The sequence below is a fragment of the Phoxinus phoxinus genome (genome assembly GCF_949152265.1).
Source record: "Phoxinus phoxinus genome assembly, chromosome: 23".
NCBI classification, from domain to species: Eukaryota; Metazoa; Chordata; class Actinopteri; order Cypriniformes; family Leuciscidae; genus Phoxinus; species Phoxinus phoxinus.
The window spans coordinates 11,897,868-11,907,083 of record NC_136898.1 but is presented as its reverse complement, the minus strand read 5'-3'; positions in this window follow the sequence as shown (position 1 = coordinate 11,907,083).

Genomic DNA, 9,216 nt, shown 5'->3' with positions numbered 1-9,216 from the left:
ATTTGATTTGTCATCTGTCTGCTTCAATTTTCATTGCTCTATCCCTCAAATCGAACAAAAGTGACATTATCTCCAAGCTTAACTTTCACTTGAATTGAAGAAGCCATTACTTTGGTCAAGAGCTATGGGCAATTTACAGAGGAACAACATCACACACATGAATCAAAGCTAATGAATGTGTAGGTTTTGTTTTGAGAGCCCCTTGGATACTTTACAGTCAAGAGTTTGTCATCGCCCAGAATTCCCAAAAACTCTCTGCACACCACATTTAATCCAAACAAAGCCCACACACTCTCAGCATACCAAGATTGCTCTCGGCTGGAAAGGTGCTTATTCTTTCCAGTTATTCGCGTTCTACATCAATCACCTCGTCCCACTAGACCGTCACAGCTGTTGCCCAGAGACTCTGGGAGTTCTTGTTCAGTCTGTGTCAAAGGTACCTTTTGGGTTCAATGTGTAGACTAGAGGGAGTTCCCTCTGTGGATACAGTAGCTGTTGCGAGCGGAAAAGGTTTTTGGTAGCACTTGGATATTGAATATTATTGAGTAAATCAATATGATATTGATAAATCAACATGTGTGGATCAGGGACGGATTATGATGTTGGCATGCCCTGGGCACGGATGGTGCCCATCACATGACACGTTCTTGCTTTCAAAACAGACGGATTGCAGCAGAACTGAACAGAAGGTGTATTTATAGCTGCATTAAAAGTAACAAAACGCAAAGCTTATTGAGATTATTGGTGGTTAATGTTGGTTAGGCTACAACGCTGTATTTTTCTTGTGCACAAGACACGAACATTTCGCAGAAGGAATTTGTGTGCCGTTACACCCCTAATGACCATTTAATCAAATGTCAAGGAAGAAAAATGAGCTTTGTGACATAGGGTAAAGTGAGGTCAATCTCAACAATGGGCTAGGGCTGGGCGGGGCAGCAGGGGGCAGGACGGGTTCGGTACGCCATAAGAGTATTGCGATTCATACTGTGGGGTGGTGTATCGCGTTTTTTCGGTTTGGTTTGAATATCGTTATATATAACAACAACAAAAAAATGTGTGGAGAATCCGTATTCTCTAGCCATTGAGCTGACATCAGTGGTACACAGATTACATGGTGCCCTATTTAAGAGTATAGGGGGCGATTTCGAACACAGCCATATTGTTCAACATTGTTATTAGCATAAAACATGTATTTTCTTTAAAAAATGCTACCGGTCTAGTAAATCATCAGGACCCCCTGCTGGACTGGTGGCCTGGACAAGTGCCCGGCAGGTCTGTGGGTTAATCCATCTGTGATTTGGATCTGTGTAGGTGGAGACAGAATATTCGAGATCCGACAGGCATGGAGAAGGAGCTCTCCTCAGATGGAGCAGTCATCCTACACTTATCCTCTGCCGTTCCCACAAACGTGGAAGTGTGGCAGACGAGATAACATGGCTAATGCGCACACATGTGACCCACATCATTTTGGTGTAATCCAGTACCATAATCACTCTTTAAATATACTTGAATAAACTATAATTTCCTCAATGACAGGCTGGATAGAACGCTTGGCCTCCACAACAGCCTTATTATCTTTGACAGTTTCAATCTATAGTATTAATATCCCATCTCCGGCAGCTAGCTGCGGGTTTGCTGCATTTCCCAGGCTGAGGTTTGAACTTTATCCTTGATGTTCAAACAGTCTTCTGTAACTCTCTAGCTGACAAGAATCTTCCAGGCGCTGCAGGCGTTATGTGCAGCATGAAGGCTAAAAGCTAAAGCTAGCATGGCTGTGAAAGGTAGTGCTGTGGTTATGCAGAGGATTAGAAAGTGACATAGGTTAATATGTAATTTGAACACAAGGAGACATTTGTCCATTCTTTTTCCTGTGGGTTGAACGTCACTGCTTTGTACACACCTGTGGCTTCGCGGGGAGGCGTTGAGTGGGCTATGTTTTGGAGGAAATAGGTCCAATATGCTTGTTGTTCAACCTAGCCTATGTACTTACCTCGGCTTGACCAAAAGAATGTCAACTCAACTGCCTATTTATATAACTAGAACAATCAAATACTGTCACATCGTGGTACAACACACTGCCTCAGTTTACTTGCTTCCGTTTTAGCCATTCGCTTTGTGCTGTGTGAATGAACATCTACTGGCAAAATTAATAAGCGTGACTATTTCTAAAACAGAGAAATATAGACTTCAAAGTCCACATCCATCTTCCTTTTTCTTTCAAAAAGCACACAGAAAGAGCAGTTTGTGCACATACTCCATGCCTTCAAGCTCTCCCCTCCTTCACAGATTTAGTATAAAGTATCTCTTTGTATAAAGGGAGATGTGGTTATTTCAATTGGTTTCATCAGTTGTTTGAGGGAATTGTAGTATGTTCAAATCATTGGCGCTCGCTCAACCAAATTTAGTCATCTGATGTTAAAATTTGAGCCTCTCTTGGCTTGCATTTAAATCATATTTATGATTTTGCTATTGTTTTAAGAAAAGGCAGTTCCCATCATTTCCGCCATTTCCAATGGATAATTTGACTTTGCTTAGTCATTCGTGATCACAAAATATTTCCAGTTTTATATTTAAGTTTGCATATTCCTGATGAAAAAATAAATTTATTAAATAAAATGTGTTCACAAAACACATGATATTCCTGTTAGTGAGTGAAAAGAATGGACCAGTGTTGTTATTGGTAACAGCTAAAAATATTTAAAAAAGTTTTCCTTAATACTAAAACTTGATCTAAAATGAAAATATTGAAAGGTAATGTACTACGTATATGAGCAAACTTGTCTTGATAATGTATTTCAGTGCATCTATCATTGTGTAATGCCGAATGGTCACGCAACTCTGAATATCTGCATGACAATTTATAATATTTTTGTAATGTCTAAAAGAACTAAACAGATTACCTACTCAACATAAACTAATTAATATTCATGAGCTTGGTCTGTTTTTGCATGCAGTGGCATCACAACTTTCTTATATTTGGCTCCTAGTCTAAAAATTCCAGCACTACTGGTTTAAATTTACATTTATTCATGTAGCTGCTGCTTTTATTCAAAGACACTTACAAACGATCCAGTGATGTACTGGCCCTCCAGTCTGGCTGTTTAAAAGGTTTGTAAATAGTTTGAATAACTTCAACCACATTATGTCGTCTGCACACAGCTTTTCTGAGCTTCAGTTGGTTAGGGGTTTTGTGCTGACTATAGTCTGATTTTAATCTTTTAAAAATCCTGTCTTTTTTTGGCAAGGCCCCCTTTGATTCTGTGACTTATATTGTCTAAATAAAATCCAGAAATGCTTCCCATCAGGCGCTCCCTATGTGTCCATATTCTTTCACATATGTTGATAGTTGTGGTGAATCTGATTAGACTCTGTCATGGTGGTCTGGGTAAGATGGTAAAAAAGTCACACGTCTACACTTAATTTCAACTAAAAGCAGCACTGAAGGAAGCGTTCTGTTATGCGGCTGTGCATGTTGAGACCACACAGTGACTGAAACAAAACACAATGCACCTTTATCTGTCCGTCACAGGCAGCACGACTCCAGTCTGCACACGCAGTGACCTGAAACTCAAAATGTACAGCGTGCACATTATATGGTTCACAGTACGGTATACACATTTAGATCTGTAAACCTAAAAATAATTTGCTATTTAGTATTTACGGAGTCAAAATATCTCTCTCTTGTCCTTTGTCTAAATATTGTCTGCCTTTTATGTTTACAATGTGTTTTTGGAGTAGTAGTGTTAGTTAAGCATTATTTTACTATTATTTATACTAGTATTTATTTATAGCCTTTATTTTTACATTTTCAGTTTTCATTTAAAATTGTAAAAAAAAATTATGTGCTTTTGTCGTTTTATATTTCTATTTGTCTTTAATTTATTTCAGTTTGTTTTAGTATTTTTTATTCTTATTGAAAAGTATTTTTAAATAAAGTATTTTTATTCTTATTTAAAACTTATAAAAATTATTTCAGTTAGTTGCCAATGCAACATTTCTATTTGAAGTTTAAGTTGTTGATCTAATATTTACTTTTTATTTTAGCTTTATTTCAGTGAACAAAGTTCTTTAATAGTTTTAGTTTTAGTTAGCAATAACACAGAGCAAGCATTATTTCTCATACTTGGTGTGAAAGGTTGTTCAGAAATATTAGATCTTCCCCACAAAAACCCACATAAAAACGGATATTTTGTCAAATATGAATATAGTAATTACCTATTTTACAAAGTATTTGTTTGTGCTATTTTATGCTTATTAGAGTTAGCTTAGCAACATGTTAACATCAAAGTCTGTTGAATTCTATTGAAATTGAGCTAGCCACATCCACTTTAAAAAGTACAAAAAGCAATACTTTTTATTACCATGCAACTTAATTTACTTTACGTAGTTTGAACTTAGTCTTTTAACTAGTGTCAATTTCTTGAACACGTTCCAGATTTATCACGGAGTCCAATGTGGAATTGGTAAAGTAAAGTGGAGTTGTGTCCTGTGGTGCGCAGACTGCGAGGGTGTCACATTTCACAACAGAGGATCCAGAGCTCTGTGTTTGGGAATGGAGTGCTGCTTCCTTTTAAGGACGATGGAGCAACAGCAGGCCCTCCTCCTCCTCGCAGATGCCATTTCCTGAGTGTTCGCATTCTTCTGGCTCTTGCGTCTCTGTGATTTCAGGAGAAGAGTGGGATAAATATTACGCGGGTGATGTAAGGGCCCGCGGCCCACGCATCCTAACAACGTCATTGCCACTTCCTGTCATGGTCAAAGGCTTAGCTTGATTCCTCAGGAGAAAAATATCTGGAGGTCAGATTGCAGGGAAGGAGGTTTGGTTAGTGTGTCACCATGTCTGATACTGTCACTTTTTTTAAAATCAAGATTTTCAAGGCTAAAGCCATCGGAGAACATTTAAAGGAGATTTTTTAAATGAAATCGCAAAAATAATGTTTCCATTAGCCCCGTCCCAAATCTCTCTCGCTGTACATTAATGTCATACACTGATCGGTCTGTGCAGTGCCACTTTAAGTCGAACACACCTATTGACAGTAAAACAAAACACCGGACATCGTAAGTCACATGACAATTACAATATGGTGGATGTAGTATGTCTGAATATTATTCATACTATAAAGTGTAAAAGTTCATTCCTGATCAGATGTATATGCTCAGACAGGATGTTGTTTTGGATGCACCTATTGTTTATAGCAAGTTACCTGAAAAAATAACAGACATTTGAATGTAACTCTATTGCACTTGAGTATGGAGGCTGTATGGCTAATACGTTTTTTCAATCGGACTGTTTTTGATTATTTCAGTCTGGTCCTCACACAAAGTTTTCATATGGAATCAGAAGTTGCATAAGATGTATGGACCATTTAATGATACTTTTTTGTGTCCCTTTTGAAACTTAAAAGCCTCATTCATCCCTATTTATTTTAATTGGATGGAAACAAGCGACCAGGCCAATTCTTGAAAATTCTCCTTATGTTCCACAAGAAAGAAAGTCATTGGTTTGGAATGACGTAAAAGTGAGTACATTACTTCAGGTAAACGGTTTCTTTAAGAACAAATGAATCAGGGCTTGATTCATAAATGTAGACAGGACATGATGATGAAGATGACTATATGACTGTGGCGAAGATGGTGCAGTTATGTGACCTCATTGCGAGGCCACAGAGCAAGTCCTGTGTATACATGTGTATATCTGTTTATGTGTGTGTGTGTGTGGGTGAACAAGTTCGGTACAAAGTAGCCCAAAGACCAGCTGCAGCACAGATTAGAGGTTGTGTGGTTTTCTGGTTGACTGGATTGTTTCTCATCTTTAGCTGTTTCCTCTCTGACAGAACTCCTATGTCTTATCTGAGCGCCACAGCCTTTCATGAATCTTTATATAGCTCCGTTGCCATGGGCATCGCTGTGGATACACAGCCTGACACCAACCAAGAAGAACGACAGAAAGATATTTCAGAGAAAAGACACAGTTCAAACCAAACTAAGGTCAGATGAATATTATCAATGCTTATGTTAAAAAAATTCAATCTGTGTGTCTAACGTTGATAGAAAAAAGTTAATTTTAGCAAAGCTATTGGTTGCGGCCTCAGGAAACTCTTGTCAGAGAAAAAGGGGTAACAATCTCCTGTCCTGGCAGGGCTTGGACTGTCTGGGCCGGATATTTGTGTTTGTGTGCCGTATAGTCTTTGTTTACTATACCATTACCAGAACAGACTGCTAAACTTTATGTCCAACTTTAGGAATCAGAAGGAAACTTTTTGAAGACTGTCCAGACTGTTCGAATCAAGACACATGACTTCCCTGTTGGACAAATCCAGATCCCAAGCTGGTCTGAGTTTTGATTTGAAACACCAGCTGGTAGGGACCTGACTGGGCTTGTAGACCAACTTAGACCATTAAGAAGCCAGTTAACAAGTTCCAAAAACCATCTGGACCTTAATCTGGTATGTTTTGCAGCAGAGGCCTTGACCAAAAAGTAAATCTAGTCAATCATCAAAACCAATCTGAATTGGCTTGGACCCACTGGAAAGGAGCTACAGTGGAAGTTAAGTAAGCACAGATAAGTCTAGCACAGGCATAATAGTCTCTTTACTTTCAGGCTGCTCTGAAGCGAATTGCCCCTTGGTCATTCCTGTGGGCACAATAAGGCCATTTACATTTCCTGAGCTGAACACACACTGGCACGCATGATAACTCCCTGATTGAATTAACTCCATGCTATTCAACTTCCTTTATGGAAAGCTGCTGAATTTGAATTTCAGAAGTCTTATGACAACAGAGTTTCATGATCTCAGCAAATATCCATGGAATTATTTTTGCCACACTCCATGACATCACAGCACCCCGTTGCCAAAAACAATACTGTTATCGAAACAATGAGACATACCAGTCCTGATCATCTTGACATGATCGTGAAGCGCCGCACCTCTGTTGTGAAGCCTATTGTATAATACAGTCTGTCACGTTTCGCACACAATTAACAGGCCACAGACATCCTGAAAGACAACTTGCTCTGAAATACAGAAGTGAGCTTAGTCATAAAAGAGAAATAATGACTCATGAAACACGCAGATGATATTTTTCATCACTCCAGTCAGCGAATTGTGCCAAAACCACGCTTGCCATATGTTGCAATGTACGTTATTCGTTTAGTTGAGACAGATGCGATTTGTGAACTGATAAGGTATTGATTGTTATTTTTTGTTTGTATGTTTTTATTAATGGTTTAACTTACTGTTGGGGGTTATTGACTGACCAGAAACACTCTGAGCTCTTTTGCCTCCTCCTCTCTAAACTCTTATCACATACTTGACCTCCACAGGTCAGGAAAAGGGAAATCGAAAGCAGGGTCACATTCTAACAGAGAAGCAAGATATTATGCTGACCGTCTGATGCTTTTGAGAGGAAATCAGTTATGCTGACCTTTCAAGCTTAACTTAACAATCGTTTTACATCCTGTAATGTCATACTGAGAAGATGGTGAGTTTTTAATATTAACTTCATTGTTATTTATGTGTCTGTATATATACATATATATATATATATTTATTTATTTATATATACTGATCTATCTATCTATCTATCTATCTATCTATCTATCTATCTATCTATCATATATATAGGCCTATATATATAAATAATACACACACACAAACACACATATATGTATATATATATATATATATATATATATGGAAATATATATATACACACACACGCACGCACGCACATATATATGTATATATATATTTCCATATATATATATATATATATATATATTTCCATATTTCCAATGTATTATGTACCAATTCATATGTATTTATTTAACATCTAAAACATGTTTAATATGTGATTCGTTCTGAAATATTTGAGGCATAAAGAAAGAGTCATAATGTGGATTAAGAAGTAGAAATAACCATAATCAGCCCCTGAAATGATATGATTGTGCAACTCCATTGCTCTTTTCTCTCTATCTGCTGTCCTTTCTTTGCTGAAAGATATGCCCGGGAGACATTGGATCACATTTCCTGTGTGTGTGTGTGTGTGTAGTGTCATGGAAGTGGAACTGAGAGCGTTGTGCTTTAATAAGCGCTGCGCTGTATCGTGTGACCTCCTGGTCATGGCCCCAGGGACTCCCATTCTCATTACAAACATCATCCAATGATGCTTTGCTGCAGATGGGGGCAAGTTAAAAAAATTCAAATTTGTCATCAGATGGTACCTACAATCCAGGATGATATGAAATTGGCTTTCATTCATCGAAAGTAACTGATTTTTTTTATGATTTTCTGAAAAAAAAAGAAAAAAGTGGAAGGGATACTAACCACATAAATAGCTGCATTTAAACCAAACATGTCTGAGCATTTTCTGGATTCATTAAAGTCCAGCACCTCGGTTCTCAGTGAAATGAGTCATGTCTTGAATGTCTGATTTCTGCCACTGATTGACAAATTGCACCATTATCGGACCAATTATGTTAAATTACCTCTATATAAACCATTCTATTCTGTTGTGTGTGCAAGTTCTGGTGTGTCTTCAGGTGCAAAGATGTTTCATTGTTTTTGCTACTTCCTGTTTCCTTGAGTGCTTATAGTTTTTATAGTGGTTTGACCTGAGTTTGTCACATTGTGACGTCGGTTCTGTAGAGAATCACTCATTCTTGTAACTGTATTAGGTTTCACAGTGAATGTTCTGTATAGACAGTTAAAGGCCGTGGTCGTGAAGAATGAGTAGAATCCCAGCTAACAAAAATATGTTTTTAGAATGTTTTGCTAACATTCCCTTCAAAATGTTATTTCTGAATATTTTCCAGTTTTTTAAAAAATATTAAGAACGTTTTTTCCTTGGTTAATGTAAACGTTAAAGGAACATTCCATTCAATGCTTTTGAAAATGTTATGAAAACGTTATTTCTGAAAGTTCTCAACAAACTGGTCTCTCACACACAGACACTTGAGTATCCCTAATATGGCTATGCTGCATGTCTTTGAACTGTGGTGGAAACTGGAGTACCTGGAGAACCTGCTAACTCCTGCCTCAGCCAGTAGTGCTGCCCACTGAGCCACTGTGCTGCCCTGTTTATATTTATGTTTATATGGAAAACACAACCCCACCAAAAAAACACAACCCCACCAAAAAAGAACACAAAATCTAACATACAACTAGACAGCACACAAGTCAAATCTAACAAGGCATGAGGAAAACAACACAATAG